This window comes from Amphiura filiformis, chromosome 8 (genome assembly GCF_039555335.1).
Source record: "Amphiura filiformis chromosome 8, Afil_fr2py, whole genome shotgun sequence".
NCBI classification, from domain to species: domain Eukaryota; kingdom Metazoa; phylum Echinodermata; class Ophiuroidea; order Amphilepidida; family Amphiuridae; genus Amphiura; species Amphiura filiformis.
The window spans coordinates 16047345-16069875 of record NC_092635.1 but is presented as its reverse complement, the minus strand read 5'-3'; the positions used below and the strand labels follow the sequence as shown (position 1 = coordinate 16069875).

Genomic DNA, 22531 nt, shown 5'->3' with positions numbered 1-22531 from the left:
AGTAATGTGTTATCTACTGCTGATAAGATTGTAGTAATGTGTTATCTACTGCTGATAAGATTGTAGTAATGTGCTATCTACTGCTGATAGTATTGTAGCAATGTGTTATCTACTGCTGATAGCATTGTAGTAATGTGTTATCTACTGCTGATAAAATTGTAGTAATGTGCTATCTACTGCTGATAACATTGTAGTAATGTGCTATCTACTGCTGATAGTATTGTAGTAATGTGCTATCTACTGCTGATAAGATTGTAGTAATGTGCTATCTACTGCTGATAACATTGTAGTAATGTGCTATCTACTGCTGATAGTATTGTAGTAATGTGTTATCTACTGCTGATAGCATTGTAGTAATGTGCTATCTACTGCTGATAGTATTGTAGTATAGTATGTGCTATCTACTGCTGATAACTTTGTAGTAATGTGCTATCTACTGTTGATAACATTATAGTAATGTGCTATCTACTGCTGATAACATCGTAGTAATGTGCTATCTACTGCTAAGAGTATTGTAGTAATGTGCTATCTACTGCTGATATCATAGTAGTAATGTGCTATCTACTGCTGATAACATTGTAGTAATGTGCTATCTACTGTTGATAACATTATAGTAATGTGCTATCTACTGCTGAGAGTATTGTAGTAATGTGCTATCTACTGCTGATATCATAGTAGTAATGTGCTATCTACTGCTGATAACATTGTAGTAATGTGCTATCTACTGCTGATAGTATTGTAGTAATGTGCTATCTACTGCTGATAGTATTGTAGTAATGTGCTATCTACTGCTGATAAGATTGTAGTAATGTGCTATCTACTGCTGATAGTATTGTAGTATAGTATGTGCTATCTACTGCTGATAACTTTGTAGTAATGTGCTATCTACTGTTGATAACATTATAGTAATGTGCCATCTACTGCTGATAACATCGTAGTAATGTGCTATCTACTGCTGATAACATTGTAGTAATGTGCTATCTACTGCTGATAGTATTGTAGTAATGTGCTATCTACTGCTGATAACATTGTAGTAATGTGCTATCTACTGCTGATAGTATTGTAGTAATGTGCTATCTACTGCTGATAAGATTGTAGTAATGTGCTATCTACTGCTGATAACATTGTAGTAATGTGTTATCTACTGCTGATAGCATTGTAGTAATGTGCTATCTACTGCTGATAAGATTGTAGTAATGTGCTATCTACTGCTGATAGTATTGTAGTAATGTGCTATCTACTGCTGATAACATTGTAGTAATGTGCTATCTACTGCTGATAGTATTGTAGTAATGTGCTATCTACTGTGATAACTATCTACTGCTGATAGTATTGTAGTAATGTGCTATCTACTGCTGATAAGATTGTAGTAATGTGCTATCTACTGCTGATAACATTGTAGTAGGCCTAATGTGTTATCTACTGCTGATAGCATTGTAGTAATGTGTTATCTACTGCTGATAAGATTGTAGTAATGTGTTATCTACTGCTGATAAGATTGTAGTAATGTGCTATCTACTGCTGATAAGATTGTAGTAATGTGCTATCTACTGCTGATAAGATTGTAGTAATGTGCTATCTACTGCTGATAAGATGTGTTATCTACTGCTGATAAGATTGTAGTAATGTGTTATCTACTGCTGATAAAATTGTAGTAATGTGTTATCTACTGCTGATAAGATTGTAGTAATGTGTTATCTACTGCTGATAAGATTGTAGTAATGTGTTATCTACTGCTGATAAGATTGTAGTAATGTGCTATCTACTGCTGATAGTATTGTAGCAATGTGTTATCTACTGCTGATAGCATTGTAGTAATGTGTTATCTACTGCTGATAAAATTGTAGTAATGTGCTATCTACTGCTGATAAGATTGTAGTAATGTGCTATCTACTGCTGATAGTATTGTAGTAATGTGCTATCTACTGCTGATAAGATTGTAGTAATGTGCTATCTACTGCTGATAACATTGTAGTATTAGTATTGTAGTAATGTGTTATCTACTGCTGATAGCATTGTAGTAATGTGCTATCTACTGCTGATAAGATTGTAGTAATGTGCTATCTACTGCTGATAAGATTGTAGTAATGTGTTATCTACTGCTGATAAGATTGTAGTAATGTGCTATCTACTGCTGATAAGATTGTAGTAATGTGCTCTCTACTGCTGATAAGATTGTAGTAATGTGTTATCTACTGCTGATAAGATTGTAGTAATGTGCTATCTACTGCTGATAGTATTGTAGCAATGTGTTATCTACTGCTGATAGCATTGTAGTAATGTGTTATCTACTGCTGATAAGATTGTAGTAATGTGTTATCTACTGCTGATAAGATTGTAGTAATGTGCTATCTACTGCTGATAGTATTGTAGTAATGTGCTATCTACTGCTGATAAGATTGTAGTAATGTGCTATCTACTGCTGATAAGATTGTAGTAATGTGCTATCTACTGCTGATAAGATTGTAGTAATGTGTTATCTACTGCTGATAAGATTGTAGCAATGTGTTATCTACTGTTGATAACATTATAGCAATGTGTTATCTACTGCTGATAACATTGTAGTAATGTGATATCTACTGATGATAGTATTGTAGTAATGTGCTATCTACTGCTGATGAGATTGTAGTAATGTGTTATCTACTGTTGATAACATTATATCATGTGTTATCTACTGCTGATAACATTGTAGTAATGTGCTATCTACTGCTGATAGTATTGTAGTAATGTGATATCTACTGCTGATAGTATTGTAGTAATGTGCTATCTACTGCTGATAAGATTGTAGTAATGTGCTATCTACTGCTGATAAGATTGTAGTAATGTGTTATCTACTGCTGATAAGATTGTAGCAATGTGTTATCTACTGTTGATAACATTATAGCAATGTGTTATCTACTGCTGATAACATTGTAGTAATGTGATATCTACTGCTGATAGTATTGTAGTAATGTGCTATCTACTGCTGATGAGATTGTAGTAATGTGTTATCTACTGTTGATAACATTATATCATGTGTTATCTACTGCTGATAACATTGTAGTAATGTGCTATCTACTGCTGATAGTATTGTAGTAATGTGATATCTACTGCTGATAGTATTGTAGTAATGTGCTATCTACTGCTTATAAGATTGTAGTAATGTGCTATCTACTGCTGATAAGATTGTAGTAATGTGATATCTACTGCTGATAGTATTGTAGTAATGGGCTATCTACTGCTGATGAGATTGTAGTAATGTGTTATCTACTGTTGATAACATTATATCATGTGTTATCTACTGCTGATAACATTGTAGTAATGTGCTATCTACTGCTGATAGTATTGTAGTAATGTGATATCTACTGCTGATAGTATTGTAGTAATGTGCTATCTACTGCTGATAAGATTGTAGTAATGTGCTATCTACTGCTGATAAGATTGTAGTAATGTGTTATCTACTGCTGATAAGATTGTAGCAATGTGTTATCTACTGTTGATAACATTATAGCAATGTGTTATCTACTGCTGATAACATTGTAGTAATGTGATATCTACTGCTGATAGTATTGTAGTAATGTGCTATCTACTGCTGATGAGATTGTAGTAATGTGTTATCTACTGTTGATAACATTATATCATGTGTTATCTACTGCTGATAACATTGTAGTAATGTGCTATCTACTGCTGATAGTATTGTAGGAATGTGATATCTACTGCTGATAGTATTGTAGTAATGTGCTATCTACTGCTGATAAGATTGTAGTAATGTGCTATCTACTGCTGATAAGATTGTAGTAATGTGTTATCTACTGCTGATAAGATTGTAGCAATGTGTTATCTACTGTTGATAACATTATAGCAATGTGTTATCTACTGCTGATAACATTGTAGTAATGTGATATCTACTGCTGATAGTATTGTAGTAATGTGCTATCTACTGCTGATGAGATTGTAGTAATGTGTTATCTACTGTTGATAACATTATATCATGTGTTATCTACTGCTGATAACATTGTAGTAATGTGCTATCTACTGCTGATAGTATTGTAGTAATGTGATATCTACTGCTGATAGTATTGTAGTAATGTGCTATCTACTGCTGATAAGATTGTAGTAATGTGTTATCTACTGCTGATAACATTATATCATGTGTTATCTACTGCTGATAAGATTGTAGCAATGTGCTATCTACTGCTGATAAGATTGTAGTAATGTGTTATCTACTGCTGATAAGATTGTAGTAATGTGCTATCTACTGCTGATAAGATTGTAGTAATGTGCTATCTACTGCTGATAAGATTGTAGTAATGTGTTATCTACTGCTGATAAGATTGTAGCAATGTGCTATCTACTGCTGATAAGATTGTAGTAATGTGTTATCTACTGCTGATAAGATTGTAGCAATGTGCTATCTACTGCTGATAAGATTGTAGTAATGTGCTATCTACTGCTGATAGTATTGTAGTAATGTGCTATCTACTGCTGATGAGATTGTAGTAATGTGTTATCTACTGGAAGAGTTGTGGAGAGGATGGCATTCCATCAGAGGTACTTAAAAGATGTGATCTGGATGGCATAGTGTTAGACTTTTGCAACAATGCACTGATTAAAGGAAGCAAGCCTGACCAGTGGTCTATCCTCAACATAGTACCAATTCCTAAGTCAGGAGATCTTAGTCAAGCAGGAAACTATCGAGGGATCAGCTTAAGCTCAGTTGTAGCCAAGATATTCAACAAAATGATTCTCAATAGGATCAGGCCTGAAGTAGACAAAGTGCTTAGGATCAACCAGAATGGTTTCAGGGTAGGCCGAACAACAGTAAGCCACATACTGGCCCTAAGGAGGATCATTGAAGGAGCGAAGGCCAAGAACATGCCTGCAACAATAACTTTCATAGACTTCAGGAAAGCCTTTGATACCATTCATAGAGGAAAGATGCTGCAAATTCTCAAAGCCTATGGAATCCCTAATCAACTTGTGGAAGGTATAGCAAGAATGTATGAAGATACCAAGGCAAAAGTAGTTTCTCCAGATGGAGAAACTGATCTGTTTGATATACTTGCTGGTGTACTGCAAGGAGACACCCTTGCCCCATACCTCTTTGTGGTGGTTTTGGACTACGCATTGAGGGAGGCAGTCGAAGGCAGAGAAGAGCAGCTTGGATTCCAGCTGGAAAAGAGAAGAAGCAGACGAATAGGACCTGAAGTGCTAACAGATTTAGACTTTGCAGACGACATAGCCCTACTTTCAGAGGAAATCCACCAAGCACAAGAGCTACTGCAAAGGGTTGAATCATCTGTTGGAAAAGTTGGCCTCAAAATGAATGCTTCAAAAACAAAGTTCATGTCTTTCAACCATAGTCAAGAGATATCTATGCAGACAAACAATGGCACCAAACTAGATGAGGTGAGCGACTTCAAGTATCTGGGTGCATGGATGGCTAGCACGGAAAAAGACGTAAAAACACGCAAAGCAGCTGCATGGAGAGCATGTAACAGCCTCAGCAAAATCTGGAGGTCAACTCTCCCAAGGAAATTCAAGACTCGTTTATTTTCTGCTACCATCGAATCTGTACTAACCTATGGATGTGAAGCATGGACCATGTCTCCCAAATTATGTAAAGAACTTGATGGTTGCTACACAAGAATGCTTAGAGCAGTTTACAACATCAATTGGAAGCAGCACATCACAAACAAAGAGCTGTATGGGGACCTACCAAAACTTTCACAGAAGATCAGAGAGAGGAGGACACGTTTCGCTGGGCATGCATACAGAAGCAAAAATGAGCCTGTAGCCAAGCTGATCCATTGGACACCAAAACATGGAAACAGAAAACCTGGCAGACCCCCTCTAACATATGTGGATGTATTGAAACAGGACACTGGACTGGATGTTATGGATTTGGGAACGGCCATGCAGGACAGAAGGGTTTGGCGTGCTGTTGTAGTTCGAGGACACCACTCATCTTAAGCAAGTAAGCAACTGTTGATAACATTATATCATGTGTTATCTACTGCTGATAACATTGTAGTAATGTGCTATCTACTGCTGATAGTATTGTAGTAATGTGATATCTACTGCTGATAGTATTGTAGTAATGTGCTATCTACTGCTGATAAGATTGTAGTAATGTGCTATCTACTGCTGATAAGATTGTAGTAATGTGTTATCTACTGCTGATAAGATTGTAGCAATGTGCTATCTACTGCTGATAAGATTGTAGTAATGTGTTATCTACTGCTGATAAGATTGTAGCAATGTGCTATCTACTGCTGATAAGATTGTAGCAATGTGCTATCTACTGCATACTGATAGCATTGAAGTCATGTGTTATCTATACTGCAGTACTGATAGCATTAAAGTCATGTGTTATCTACTGCGGGTAGCATAATTGGTAGTATCATCTAGAAAACCTACTATTGCAAACATTTTTGCAAAACATTTTGTCAGCAGAGCACTCAAAAACATTAGGTCTACGTTAAAATATCTTGGTGGTGTAGATTATTCATCCAGATAAAATGTTTTGCAGCAAGTTTACAAAATTGGTTTTGAATGTTACTAAAACGTTTGATACCCTTTGTGTATCTTTTTAATATAACCCGGCATTTCAACATTTTCTGTATATAGGCCTACTGATATTAAATAGCCATTTCGTGAATTTATATTCCAAATTTTCAGTTGATTCAGACAATGGATTTGACATGTTTGCGTATAATTGCATAATCAACAAAAAATTTGGTTAGTTTAAACAAGCCCCTATTTCTGCTCATTTTCCAAAACTTGGTCCCATTTGTAAAAGGTAATAATTTAAATTTATCATTTGTATGCTTCATAGAACCACCAGAAATTATTGCTTATTCTTGCATGGTATATAGGCCTACACGTTTTATAATAATTATTATCATGATTAATGATTGAACAGAATAATAAGTAGGCCTATAAATTGCAATTTCGCTTAAAAAATTACCCATCTTAAGAGCACCACCAACCAGATGGTTCATGATTCAACTCAATTCAGTCACTTTCACAAAGACACAAAAGTGGTCCAAGCTGTTTTAGAAAATCTAATACAATAAATAAGTGACATCATGACATGTTTGCCTGGTAGGCCTACTATTTTCTAAATAATATTTTATACGTTTTTTTTTTTGTTACGACCTGTACAAGAGTTGTTCTGTCAAAGGAGTTTGTTTATCACACTTACACTTATAGGGCCTACGCTTCTGTGGTTTTTGATTGCATCACATGACTGAAATTCTATTCGGTTTTCGCGCCGTGGCGATCCGGGCATTTTATTCCAGCCTAGCCGTTCGTCATGTAATCACGTAGTATACCATACCACTGATAACTCATTGGTGTATCAAACGGAAGAAGTTCATGGATAATTAACCGATTTTACATCGAAAATTATTAAGCCAAAGTGCGAGGTAAGCCTTAATAAATATTCTTCTGATCATAAGTTAGTCTATCATTTGGACGTTTAAATGAGCTAATGAAAATGATATAATGTCCGCAGGTTTCAGTGACTGGGACTAATAAGTATGATACAGTCATTACTGTCAATCTGTCTTGGAATTGAGGGGTAGAGACAAAATATTAAGATGTCATTTCGTATTCACCAGGCCATGCGATTTTACACGAAATAAAGGTAAAATAGCGAGTTTACCAGGCCAATTTTCAAGTTTACATTATTTGAGGGGGCGAATTAGCGAGAGTTGAGATTCTCTTGGGGTGGATGGATGAGTCCGGGGGATGAGTTAGCAAACCAACTCATTTAGGAGGTTCATCTTGAATAAATGGGCAAATATTAGCCTACGCATCGTTTATCATGTTTATCTGATGATATTTTTGTTATTGATAGAAGAAGCCCGAGTATCAGCCGTTTGTTTCTATGACAACCAAACATCATGAACTGGTTATATAGCATTCAAACATTCAAACATTCAAACATTTGACCCACATATTTATATAGGCCTATGACCATTAAAGCAGGAGAAAATTATAGTCCAATATTTTAGAATTTAAGCCATTTCGAATAAGCCATTTCGAATAAATCAAGAAGTATTCAATTTTAGTTTGTGATTTTAGCGTCCTTTTATGACACTAATTCAGTAGATATCTATGAAAAAGTAGGCTACTGTCAGTGTGTTGTAATTTCTTTCTGTTTACCAGAACGTAAATTCAAATAACGATATTTTAGCTAAACGAATTAGGCCTAATCTGCAAGAATTTCTTTGGTCATAAACATTATGTGGTTACAGGTTTTAGTATAATATAAAAATGTCAACTTTTTTTTAGAAAAGTGGGGATGCCCCGAAAGAGTAAATCGGGATAGAAGGAAAGGGTAAAGCAGCCAGTTTCCCAGCAACCTCCCACACCCTGGCTTTAACGCCACTGGCAGTCTCTCCAAAAACACTGTTTCAAAATAATGCTTAATATATTCAATAACTGCAGAGCTGAAACTAAACATCTTTTTGTTTTGTTTTTTTAATTTGTACAGTTTTCATCGCTTGCATCAGACCAGGGATCGGAACACATAATGTCTTAAAGCTTGCATTCGCAGTTGCAGAAAGCGAAAAATAAGGAGAATTATAGGTAGGCTATATAATTTTAATTCATCTTCATTATTACCATCATGGTCAACTCAATCAAAACATGGTCATTGTCGCTGTCATCATCGTCCATATACCGGTAGATCGCAACCAAATTAAAGGACATTTTCTGAGAATTTCAAAAATATTTTAAGCAATGGATGCATCTTGACATGGAAAAAAGATGTACCGGTATCTTCTATGGAACAGGGTCAATATGAAGGCTATTCTGAATATTATCGGGTTTGGTGTGCAAAATACAACACTCCCAGTAAAACTGTACTATCTGCAAGCATTACATATTGATTAAATTATTTGAACCATAAAGCAATTTAATCATTTTCAGAAAGATCTGTCATGATTTCCATATTATAGATGTGGGCAACCTTTTAATCAAAATTAGTTTCATTTCAGACCATTTCCGACGAACCAAATCATCTGAACAACTAAAAATCACATTTTAATCAAATAACTTTTATTTTGAAGCCAATATAAGCCAAGATTTTAAGGGGGGTACTACACCCCTACCAACATTTGTGCATTTTTCTTAAAAATTATAGTGCTTTGAGGACAAGTAAGATATGTTTATTACAGGGGCAAGGACTACAGCTACTGCACTGTAAATTTTATTTCGGCACAGACAACAGTTGTGGGGTTACAGTCAAAAATGAGGGAAAACCAATATCTAATCAATAAATCAATAACTACTTGCTTTGAGTTGACACATTTTCAGTACAGTAGTTGTAGTCCTTGCCCCTATAATATATATATCTTACTTTTTACCAATGTGCTATAATTTTTGAGAAAAATGCAAAAATAGGCATAAAATTGGCCAGGGGTGTAGTACCCTTAAGAGTATAATCATGGGTGATTTCAACTTCCTGGCACGTAACATAACAGAGATGTGATAATGGAGGTAGAAGGGTTACAGAAATATGTCACTGTTAACTTTTTCAATTGAAACATCCAGCTCAATACATTATTGATAAACATTTCTTGTCAAATAAAATACATTTTACGCCAAAACAAAAGCGTAAAAATAGGCATTTTTGGTTTTAAAAAAAAAGATGAAAATCATGAAAAATACATTTTAACCCATATTTTGCCTGAATATGGTGCAACATTTTTGGACACAGATTGAAAATATTCCTATACCTCTATTATTCAGATCAAAAATTAAGGTTGAAGTAACATTTTTTTCCTAAAGTTATAGGACTGGTGGATTTTGCAAGAAGGGTTGTCATTGTCCCATATACATGCAGGTACTGACAAGTGATGCACATTACCTACTATGTCCCGGTAGTATGTACACACGAAATTTAAGATTATGAAACATCCTAACTAGCATTGTTTAAGATCATTTATCGAAACGAAGATTTGACACCATTTTCATCAAGATCGGAGCGAGTTTAAAATTTTGACCCGTAAGATATCAACGTTTGACCTGTGACCTTTTTGGTAACAACTCAAGAACGGTACATCCTAGATAGGTAAAAACTTTATATTTTCTGAATCCCAAGAGGAATACATTAATAATGTTTTCGACACAATTTGATGAACTTTGAAATTTGACCCCATGTAAAGTTTATTGACCTCTCCCCAGACTGGTAGGCCTATTAATGGCCCGGATTAATGGTGCATTGGCACCACAATCTCAAAATTTAATCACAATACTGATACATTGAAACGTATTAAATTTGATCGATTTGCAATTGATTGGGGGTATTTTTTCAAGGCCCCCCTTTTTGACATGAAAATTATGGGTCAACCCCATAGAAAAGCATATAAACTAAATTTTTCCAGGAAAATTTGTGGTCATTTTTTCAGGCCCCCCCCTTAGGAGGGTCAAAAAATTTCAGGGCCCCCCTTTTTGCATCAGGCCCCCCCTTACAAGTGTTTGTGAACGGTCCCTAACGCCTACATTTTTTTTTCTTTTTTTTTTTTTTTTTTTTTGCTCTTCACTTTTTCAAACGACCGTGAAAAAAATTGGGTCATCCTTTTCGGGCTGTTAAAGGGGCATTTCGTGATCCACAGCCTCATCCCCCACTTTTCTCCAAAAAGTTGAGATTTTTATATCACTGGAAACCTCTGGCTGCATAATGTTTATGTAGAAAATATTTCTTGCAGATTAATTCGTTTTGCAAAGATATCGTGAAATTTGAATTTCGTGCACCAGAACGAAATTACAACGCATTGTCTATGGAGCAGTGTAATACACATAATCATGCATAACTCGCAAACGCAAAATCGGAATCAACTGAAATTTTGGGAATAGGCTTTTTCGTGAATATGTACTGAAAATGTCATAAAAAGAGGATGCTAGGATCACGAAATCCTCCTTTAAGGAAGGGGCGGCAACATTGTTTCTTCTTCAGCCCCCCGGGGTTGGGGCGGCCACGGTACGCCACTGGAAAGGTCTAAAATCGCGAAAAGAAAAGAAGCGTGTTCACATTTTGAAAATTTCATGTGTGTTTAAATTCAATTGGTGGTGTGCGCCCATAAAGCACACAGGCTGTCTTTTACTCTTCTGCGCATGCCCACTTTGGTGATAATAAACTAAATTCAGGAGTTTTTGAATTTGTTGTGCCAGCTTTGTATTCTGGATCTGGATCATTTATACTCCAATTAAGCAGTGAGTTCTGCAACACACTATGTATTAAACATATTAAATGCATGCTGATGATTGGGTAAGATGCAGTAAAATCATGCCATACTAATAAATGTTAGCAATCCACTAGCCCGAGGTACTCACACCTCTGTACTACGATTTCCACTGGCCTTCTCCGCGTCGAGGCCTTACTGTGAGGAAGGAGCAACCATGATGTGTCGGGCTAGCAATCCACCATCCATAAATTTGATGAAGCTTATCAATTGTCATTCATTTCAATTTCTGCAAAGGCAAAGTGAAAGTCAACATAAGGCTGCCGGCTGATATTACTTCACTCGGTCGAACATCCGGGAACATTGTCCCCTTCGTCCCCTTTGCACAAGCGCTCGCATAGCAACCAGCTCGAGAAAGGGGAACTGCACATTCGCTGCACATGCGCACACTGGTTTTACAAGGCTATTTCCCCTTTGTGACGTCAGCCCGACCAAGAGAATTACACTAGCTGTAGCTGTTGAATTCTGAACCATTTGCCAAATATTATTTTATAGCAACAACTGTCAAAGTTTCCTGGTCATTTTAAGCAAAATTTGTGAGGTAAAATATGAAAAAAAACTCACTCACTTAGCCGCGTTAACTAGACTTGCTTGGCTTGGTGGGGGGGGAGGGCCGGGGGGAGGTTGGAGGTCTTCGAAAAAATTTACGGGGATGTGCCACGCAGACTTTCGATGCTGACTTTCTCTATACCTACATTTTGCTGATTTTGCCACCCATCAGTATACCAATTTTCTACTAAAACCCCAAATTTGCCCTAATTGAGTGCTTTTAGGGGCACTTTTGCCCAAATGCGTCCAATTTGGCGCATGAATTGGTCTCCACTGAAAGCCCACTCCATTGATATACAAAATTGCTGAAAAGGTACCCTAAACCCGTGGCACATCCCTGTATACCTTCAACTAGGGAGAACCCTCCGGGCGCTTGCCAGTCTCATGTACGCCGTATGTACAGATAATTGGCTTATTTTGTGTGACTCAAACTCAATGGGATTTACCTGCATTTAATGTTTTGTGCAGCTCAAACATTTCAACAATGTTTTTTGCAATTCAGTCAATTTATATGAAATTGGTACTCACATATCTGATCTCAAATCATAGTTATCCTATTCAATGTATCCAAGTAAATTAAACTTGGAATTTCTTATACTTAAAAGATAATTTCCAAGCCAGCGACTTCCCTCGTCCGACAAGCGTGGTCGGTGATGGAACAATGAAAGTCACAAGATGACCCACCTTGTTTACAGCCGCTTTCTGTCATCAATACATGTTCGCGATACAGCCATGTTGCACTCTGGGGTGAAAACTAATCAATTACTTGGGTCGATCACATCAATAAGGGCCAGGCTCCGATAAATCCCCTGTCCGATTGCCCGGGGCAATTGAAAATACTGTCGGGCAAGCTAAATCATCAAGCACCCTGCCCGACCGGGCAATTGCAAAATTATCGTGCAATGACAGCATTAAATTGTGTTCATAATAGCAATGCAGATCGACAAACAAACAGTGCAAAATTAAAATATATTTCCGACAAGCCAGCAACTTAATTTCCACTGTTATTGATCCCAGGCTATTCCCCGAAGCATACTTGTAGTACTTAGTAATGGTATATGATAAACACTAATATTTTAGGCAATTTTAGCTGTTACAATACTGCAACTTGTTGATGGTTTTCTTTCAAAAATATTCGGGCATAATCGGGCAAGCAAAAGTTGACCTAAGCTTGCCCAATTGGGCAATTGAAAATAAAAAATTTATCGGAGCCTGATAAGGGCGCATACCACTAAATAATCGCCCCATTGAAATATACGTGTGAAAACACTGGTTTTCTTTGCTCGTTTTTCGGCTTTTTCGGCCCTTTCTGAAATATTTAATGATATTCAGTCAATTGCAAATCAATGAAAGTTTAACATATGTTTCAATGTATGGGTAGTCTTCCATCTCGTTTTCCCGGTAGGAGCCACTGAACAGCGCCCTCACTGTTTTTGACATGCTCTCAAGACTGCAAACCTGTTTCTGCCATTTTTATATTCACTGACCTATTTTTTCGATAATTATAAAAATGCGACTTTTTTGATGACTGAAATTCATGCATAGGCTTTACACTTTCATTTAAGCTATAATTCGCTACTCTGTCTGATTATTAGTCCAAACAGCAACCCATAATACAGCAAAAACTTTCCGTATTTTACCGCAATGGCGCATTGATTTAGTGGTGTGCACCCTTCAAGGGTAACTGATGTTCATAAAATCAAATTTTGTTATATTTTTCTTGAAATATAAAATGTTTTGAGTAAAACACTAAAGGTTTGAGTGCTCTGTGACATTCACATCAAGAAAATGTCCTTTCAAAGTTACATGGTTAATTCCAAAAATGTGCAAATTTTCAACATTTTGACCATTATGCTCATTTCCCTAGATTTGCATTAAATACCCATTCTCAACATAGAGTGTTTGACCGCTTATCTCCCATAACAACAAGTAAACAAAATGACTGGGAAAAACGATGATGACATTGTTCATTATCTGTACTGCATATTTTATATGATTATGATTGTGCAACTTTTTGAAAATTGTTCAGATTTTAAAATGTCGTTGGATGGATGTCATTCAGCTATTGAATAGAAAGAAACATTGAGTCTATTTTTTGCTGGAAAGTACCCTAAATACCCATGCCAGTACTGACTAACATACATTTATAATCAGCGCATTTTGTTTGTAGAAGAAGAGGCATGGTTGCCAGAAGAAAGAAAGAAAGAATTGTCGAAAGACAAAACAAGCCAACCTTGTTGTAGGCTTGTAAGAAAGAAAGAATTGGCGAAAGACAGAACAAGCCGACTTTGTTGTCGGCTTGTAAAAAGGCCACCTCCTTTTTTTTCTAGGTATCATAGTGTATGTAAATATGCCATAATATGAACCACATTGGGCTTTTGCACCATTAAAAAAAAAGCCCTGCCTGCTTCCTTATTTGTCAAAAACCTGGACGCTAAACATATATATTTTTTAATTCGCCGAATTTATGAACAAACCGAAAAACATTGCCAAAAATGATGAAGTGGTCATAATAAATAGAAGTTCAAATTAATAGGTCATTTTAAAATAAAATAAGACCCAATTTACCTTGGTAAGGAAGGATTTAATAGGTTGGAAGTTATATAATCAATTGATAATTTTGAAATTTTTACAGACGTACTTGGACACAGACATTATGGACTCTTGAATCAGACGTCATGAAGTGGCATGCAACTAGGTCACAATCCAGGAATATCTTAGATGAATAGGTGCCAGATATTGCAGTACCCCTCACATGGGATGATTAAATAGATGGTAAGTCAGTGTCTCAAATCATCTGTAATAAAATAGGCCCTACATACAGGTAGATGAGAAATGATCACAATTCTCAAGCATGTCGCTCCTCAAATTCTATGACCGTCTGAGTATGAGAACTGTGCATTTTTGGCATGACCTTGCTTTAAAACATTATGTGACTAAAAAGAAGAATGTTTGAAAAGGGTGATCCAAGTAAACAAAGTTCAGGAGAGATGGGGGCTCACGTGATATTGTCAGGGGTATAGCCAGAAAAAAAAATTTTTTTTTGGGGGGGGGGAAAATTTGGAAATAGTAGTGGACCTTTTTTCCCCAAAAGTAGACCTTTATACCCAAAATTTGGGACTTTTTTGACCAAGAAAGCATACAGAACCTAAATTTTTTGTTTGCTACTCTTGCCAATGGGCAAATTTGGTCCTTTTTTGACAGAAAAAGCTCAAAACTGCAACGTGTTGCGGGCTTCTCTTTTGGGTTTCTGAAAGACATTACAGGAACTGTCGGAGAGCCTGAAAAAGGGACCCTTGACCTCCGCACATACTCGTACCACCTTAACATGTGAGTGAGCCCCCCGGGGGAAAACCACTGCGCATGCATGCATTCCATGTGATGCCATATTGCGCAATCACCCTAAGTCATTTATGGGCACCAAGTCGCTGGCCGGGCAAGCGACTTCCCTGTGGCATGAGGTGGGTGATCGTGTCCGTGGCACCCGAGGGGTCCCGGGTCAATGCCCGGGGTGCCAAGTGAAATAAATCTTTCTTCATCCTCTCTCCTTTTTCGCTCATTCTCTGCCTTCCAACAGCAAAAAGCATGTTCCTAGTTAGGGTTAAAACAAATATTAACACATGTATGGAAATTGTTGTATAGTGTGCCAGGGCCCGCCGCAGAAAAGTTTTAGAAAGTGGAGGGGGGTGCAGAAAATAATAAAGTGTGGGGGGATCCTCAGAAGTAAGAAATGAAAACCTAATTGAAGTGATTTAGTGGTCCATTTTGGCACTATTAGTGTGTAAAATTTTAGTTTGAAAAAGCTGAAAAATTTGTGAAATGAACGGTTCATGAAGTCTTTCGTGGACAAGTTTTCCTATTATTTATTGTAGGCCTATAAATTGTGTTAAACATAATTTGGCAAAAGTCAAAAGCAGAAGTGAGAATGGCCACTTGTTTATCTACTACTATGGTGTGGTGTCTGAGTTTCCTCCTTCAGAATTAGGAAAATTGTGCAAAATGGAGACCTAATTGAAATGATTTGGTGGACCATTTAGTGTGTAAAATTTTGAATTTGAAAAAGCCGAAAATTTGTGACATGAGCAGTTTAAGAAGCCATTCGTGGACAAGTTTTCCCTAATATTTTAGGCCTATAATTTGGAAGGTGGAAAATTTTGCAAAAATGTCCAATTGAAGACATTTGGTGCATCATTTTCACACTATTTAAATCATTGCTTAAACAGAAAAGGGCCCAAACTCAATCTGACACCTGAGACTCGCAATTACTACATCATGCATGGATCGATGTTGTTGGCATTGAGTCCGTCTGAATACACACTGCATTAGTCCGCGGGCCTTGTATCAACCGGTCTTACCATAAATTTCATTTGACTGATTAGTCAATTATTTACATTGATTAAAAAATGATCTGAGCATGTTTTAAACAGAGTAGGGCAAAGTACAATAACCAATATGCATTTTGTTTGAAGCAAATCAGACATACAGGTTTCAAAACATACCAATTTTTATTTTTTTGTATCTTTTTATCAATAATCAGTGTAGTTAATGAGATAATATGACTGAAAAGGCTCATTAAATATATGTAATTTTTGCCTATATTTTCAGGTGGCGAGTGGCATGATGGTCGGAGAGAGCCGGCAAAACCACTCGGCCGTATGGCATTTTCCATTAGTTATAGTGGGATAGTTTGGTGGGGTTCATTATCGAACCCCGCGTGTTTTAGCTTGTATTTATTTATTAACATAGGCCTATTTGTTTGTGATATTTTAAGCTTTTTAAAATTTCAAAATAATCCCATTCAATTACACGGTTGATGATGGAAATTTACTGAATTTGGAGAATATACAGCGCCACCACCTGTATATTTTTGCTCAAAATCAATGCATAAATGTCCAGGGAACTTTTTTGCACACTTTTGCCTTGGAACTTGGTCAATGTGATTTTAATATGTTCTAATGTATTATATAGTGAAGTTGCCCTCTAATTTGCATATTTGCACAATTATTGAGATAATTTGCATGAATGCTAATTAATTATGAAAATTAGGGTGGCTAGCTAATTAATTATGCATTTAAATTTATCTGGAAGTCATCAGAAAGCCAATATTCCAATATGTCATATGAAGCCAATATGTTATGAACATTTTGCATTGTTTTGTAGCAAAATATTGGTTAAAATTACATATTAATGAGCACTCATTAATTATTATTGATAAAAACAATACAATACAAAGGAATTTAAAAATGTTTGTATGTTCTTGCTCTATTCAATTAGTCTGTTTAAAACATAAATAGGGCACTTCCAAAATGCCTCAAATACCACCTTAAAGCGAGGCAATATAAAGAAAATCACTTTTTAATACCAGCGCATATGGCACTAATGCGAGCCACTCATTCGAACGCGAGTTGTGTCGGCTCTTTTGATATGTCACGAATGCTGGCACGCCACATACGTACTGTGTTATGCACATCGTGTATGCGTTAGACTAAAATTTCCATCGTAATAATAAAACGACAGTTCCTGCGGTTTATTCAAAATCTCAAATTTCAACAAAACTACAGCACCAGTGTCTTAGCTAGCCACCTGTCACCCTGTTATTTAAACCCATTTATTGCGGAATGATGCATAATTCATAATGAAATGCATTGCACAGAACTATCTTTACAGTATCTCATATCTCTAGTTATATTGAATACAGTTTATTGATTTTCGTACAACTTTCTTGACTTCTAATGTTGATTTTCTTTGTATCATTACAGATCATCATCACTTTCAGTGGAAGCAGTATTTGGAGCATGATGATCAGGACAATGAAAGTTAAGTGCAAAATGATTTATACAGGCTGTGTAATAATTATGTCGCCCCTGGGGTGTAAAACTTTCAAATGGTTTGCACATGCCAAAACTTGTGGTTCCCAATTTGCAAACTTCCTCCAGGGCTCATGATTATTGCACAGCCCCTTATCACTTAGCCATGTAGTGGTTCAACAGGCTCTCCAATTCTCAGAAAGTCGGGTACACACACTTGTAGAAAGTGGCATTTCAGAAAGCTCAGGCCATGTTAAATAAATAGTTTGACTAAAAGCTCTAAATAAATCAAAGTGATTTCATACATGTGCCACAGTGGAACAGGAAAATATCGACAGCACCTGTTTCATGATAATTGTCAAATATGATTATAAAGGTATGATGCCGCTAAGGCCCGCTATAGTGGAACAGGTAAAACAAAGTGTTTCTTATACATGTATTATGTTTTTATTTACCCAACTCCAGTTCACGGAGGAATATTCCGACTCCTTTGTTTTTGCAGAGCTGAGAAAGTGTTTTGTTACTCTTGGTTTTTCTTGTCATATGCTCTATATATAAGGCTAGGTCCCTCCAGGCTCCCCTCACGACCACTCAAGGGTGGAGCTGCTGGGTGTAGGTTAAGACTAGGTCCCTCCAGGCTCCCCGCCCGACCACTCAAGGGTGGAGCCGGTGGGGTAGGTTAAGACTAGGTCCCTCCAGGCTCCCCTCCTGACCACTTTCAAGGGTGGAGCCGGTGGGCGTGAGTTAATACTAGGTCCCTCCAGGCTCCCCCTCCCGACCACTCTCAAGGGTGGAGCCAATGGGTGTAGGTTAAGACTAGGTCCCTCCAGGCTCCCTCCCACCACTTTCAAGGGTGGAGCCGATGGGTGTAGGTTAAGACTAGGTCCCTCCAGGCTCCCTTCCCGACCACTTTCAAGGGTGGAGGGTGGGCGTCGGACCAGGTCCCTCTAGGCTCCCCTCCCGACCACTCTCAAGGGTGGAGCCAATGGGTGTAGGTTAAGGCTAGGTCCCTCCAGGCTCCCCTCCCGACCACTCAAGGGTGGAGCTGGTGGGCGTAAGTTAAGACTAGGTCCCTCCAGGCTCCCCTCCCGACCACTTTCAAGGGTGGAGCCGATGGGTGTAGGTTAAGACTAGGTCCCTCCAGGCTCCCCTCCCGACCACTTTCAAGGGTGGAGCCGATGGGTGTAGGTTAAGACTAGGTCCCTCCAGGCTCCCCTCCCGACCACTTTCAAGGGTGGAGCCGGTGGGCGTAAGTTAAGACTAGGTCCCTCCAGGCTCCCCTCGCGCCCTCTTTCAAGGGTGGAGCCGATGGGTGTAGGTTAAGACTAGGTCCCTCCAGGCTCCCCTCCCTACCACTTTCAAGGGTGGAGCCGATGGGTGTAGGTTAAGACTAGGTCCCTCCAGGCTCCCCTCCCGACCACTTTCAAGGGTGGAGCCGGTGGGCGTAAGTTAAGACTAGGTCCCTCCAGGCTCCCCTCCCGACCACTTTCAAGGGTGGAGCCGATGGGTGTAGGTTAAGACTAGGTCCCTCCAGGCTCCCCTCCCGACCACTTTCAAGGGTGGAGCCGATGGGTGTAGGTTAAGACTAGGTCCCTCCAGGCTCCCTCCCGACCACTTTCAAGGGTGGAGCCGGTGGGCGTGTTAAGACTAGGTCCCTCCAGGCTCCCTCCCGACCACTTTCAAGGGTGGAGCCGATGGGGTGTAGGTTAAGACTAGGTCCCTCCAGGCTCCCCTCCCGACCACTTTCAAGGGTGGAGCCGGTGGGCGTAAGTTAAGACTAGGTCCCTCCAGGCTCCCCTCCCGACCACTTTCAAGGGTGGAGCCGATGGGTGTAGGTTAAGACTAGGTCCCTCCAGGCTCCCCTCCCGACCACTTTCAAGGGTGGAGCCGATGGGCGTAAGTTAAGACTAGGTCCTTCCAGGCTCCCCTCCCGACCACTCTCAAGGGTGGAGCCGATGGGTGTAGGTTAAGACTCGGTCCCTCCAGGCTCCCCTCCCGACCACTTTCAAGGGTGGAGCCGATGGGTGTAGGTTAAGACTAGGTCCCTCCAGGCTCCCCTCCCGACCACTTTCAAGGGTGGAGCCGATGGGCGTAGGTTAAGACTAGGTCCCTCCAGGCTCCCCTCCAGACCACTTTCAAGGGTGGAGCCGATGCGTTGGGTTAAGACTAGGTCCCTCCAGGCTCCCCTCCCGACCACTTTCAAGGGTGGAGCCGATGGGCGTAGGTTAAGACTAGGTCCCTCCAGGCTCCCCTCCCCACCACTTTCAAGGGTGGAGCCGGTGGGCGTAAGTTAAGACTAGGTCCCTCCAGGCTCCCCTCCCCACCACTTTCAAGGGTGGAGCCGATGGGTGTAGGTTAAGACTAGGTCCCTCCAGGCTCCCCTCCCCACCACTTTCAAGGGTGGAGCCGATGGGTGTAGGTTAAGACTAGGTCCCTCCAGGCTCCCTCCCGACCACTTTCAAGGGTGGAGCCGATGGGTGTAGGTTAAGACTAGGTCCCTCCAGGCTCCCCTCCCGACCACTTTCAAGGGTGGAGCCGATGGGTGTAGGTTAAGACTAGGTCCCTCCAGGCTCCCCTCCCGACCACTTTCAAGGTGGAGCCGGTGGGGCGTGGTTAAGACTAGGTCCCTCCAGGCTCCCCTCCCGACCACTTTCAAGGGTGGAGCCGATGGGTGTAGGTTAAGACTAGGTCCCTCCAGGCTCCCCTCCCGCCCACTTTCAAGGGTGGAGCCGATGGGTGTAGGTTAAGACTAGGTCCCTCCAGGCTCCCCTCCCGACCACTTTCAAGGGTAGGTTAAGACTAGGTCCCTCCAGGCTCCCCTCCCGACCACTTTCAAGGGTGGAGCCGGTGGGCGTAAGTTAAGACTAGGTCCCTCCAGGCTCCCCTCCCCACCACTCGCCGGGGTGGAGCCTATGGGTGTAGGTTAAGGCTGGGGCCCTCCAGGCCCCCCTCCCGACCACTCAAGGGTGGAGCCGACGCGAGTCCGTAAAGACTAGGTCCCTCCAGGCTCCCCTTCCGACCACTTGCAAGGGTGGAGCCGATGGGTGTAGGTTAAGACTAATTCCCTCCAGGCTCCCCTCCCGACCACTTTCAAGGGTGGAGCCGATGGGTGTAGTTTAAGACTAGGTCCCTCCAGGCTCCCTCCCGACCACTTTCAAGGGTGGAGCCGGTGGGCGTGAAGTTAAGACTAGGTCCCTCCAGGCTCCCGACCACTATCAAGGGTGGAGCCGATGGGTGTAGGTTAAGACCAGGTCCCTCCAGGCTCCCCTCCCGACCACTCTCAAGGGTGGAGCTGGTCGGCGTAAGTTAAAACTAGGTCCCTTCAGGCTCCCCTCCCGACCACTCAAGGGTGGAGCCGGTGGGCGTAAGTTAAGACTAGGTCCCTCCAGGCTCCCCTCCCGACCACTCAAGGATGGAGCCGCTGGGGATATGTATGCCTGTCAGGCCAGTTATGAAACAAACTGCCATTGGTATTTATCACCAAGCCAATGCTGTCTGTGGTGAGGAAAATTAGCGGGTGGGGCGTTAAATTTGTTTACTTTTACGCAATGTACTTACATGGTTTAGAAGATCTCAATTTTTTGGAAAACTTTTTTCTTCAACTGTTTTTTAGGTACAATGGGAAGTTAGACGCATATTGCAACAAATCTAATTGCTTCCAGCATGGTTCCTGATAACAAGTCAATATAATTGAAAATGACAGTAATTGGTAGAGGAAACAATACAATAATTTATTTAATTTAATGTTGTGCAGGTTCTTGATAGCCTTGTGTTGCAGCTTATGCATATTGAATTCAGTGAGCAGTGAGGAGTGTTCAGAAATACTATGCTGTGGTTGGAGAATCTTCTAACCTTGCCCTTCAAAAATATAACTTGACCCCCTCCCGGACCCCCTCCCTGAGAAGCGCAATGACCAATCCTGCGCCTAATATGAGGTTGATAACTCTATCCCCACCAAAGTATTTTTGAACAATCCCAGAGTGGTATTATGTGAAGAACCCCAACTTGTCTTACATAGCTTCCATTCTCTTCTCCTATCTTTGGCTGCCTTTGCAGCTGCTGCATCTTCTTTCCTCTCCATTGTTATGTAGGTGGTGCATTGCACCACCTGTATATTGGGAAACCCTCAAATCTACTTCTTCTGCTTCTAACATTTTTTTCATCAAACCCACAAATGCTACTAGTGTCAGACCAATTCCAATATTCAGACTATGAAACTGAAAACTGAGCTTGCCCGGAACAGTTTGACCAGACCTTTGTGTCTGACCAACCTGGTCTCTCTAATATTCACACTGTATGCGACTGAATCCATACTTGTAATCAGTCTATATGATACTGAATATACCGCAGTAAATAGCTTCCTCTGTTTTACATTGGGGTTGGGCAGTTGGGCAATACATTAAGGTTACTGTTGGTCAATGTTATATTACAGTTAGGTTTAGTGGGTTAGGTTTAGTGGGTTAGGGTTAGTGGGTAATGGTTAGTGGGTTAGGGTTAGTGAGTTAGGGTTAGTGGGTTATGGTTAGTGGGTTAGGGTTAGTGGGTTAGTAGGTTAGGGTTATGGTTAGTGGGTTAGGGTTAGGGTTAGTGGGTTAGGGTTAGTGGGTTAGGGTTAGTGGGTTAAGGTTAGTGGGTTAGGGGTTAGTGGGTTAGGGTTAGAGTAACCTTAAGGGTGACGGACTGTCTCTACCCCTTTGAACAATAGAGGACGCTATTTACTGCTGTATATTCAGTCTCATATAGACTGATTATGAGTATGGATTCAGTACTTACAGGAAATGATCCCTGATATTTTAGGGGTATGAAACCGCAGTCATCCGAGGTCAAAGGTCAAATATAACATTGCTCTGACCAGGCTGTAACTTGCAAAAAATGATCCCTGACACTTGGGGAGTATGAAACCATAAAGGTCATCTGAGGTCAAAGGTCAGGTCAAATTAT

At 39.8% G+C, this 22531-nt stretch overlaps 1 long non-coding RNA gene across 1 annotated transcript; it reads left to right on the top strand.

Annotated features, from left to right (window-relative positions):
- The first annotated feature begins 7292 nt into the window (after nt 1-7292).
- LOC140158228 (uncharacterized) lies at nt 7293-14509 on the top strand. The gene is made up of 3 exons (XR_011859733.1): nt 7293-7409; nt 8483-8577; nt 14419-14509. It is a non-coding gene; the product is annotated as an uncharacterized lncRNA (long non-coding RNA).
- The last annotated feature ends 8022 nt before the right edge of the window (nt 14510-22531 follow it).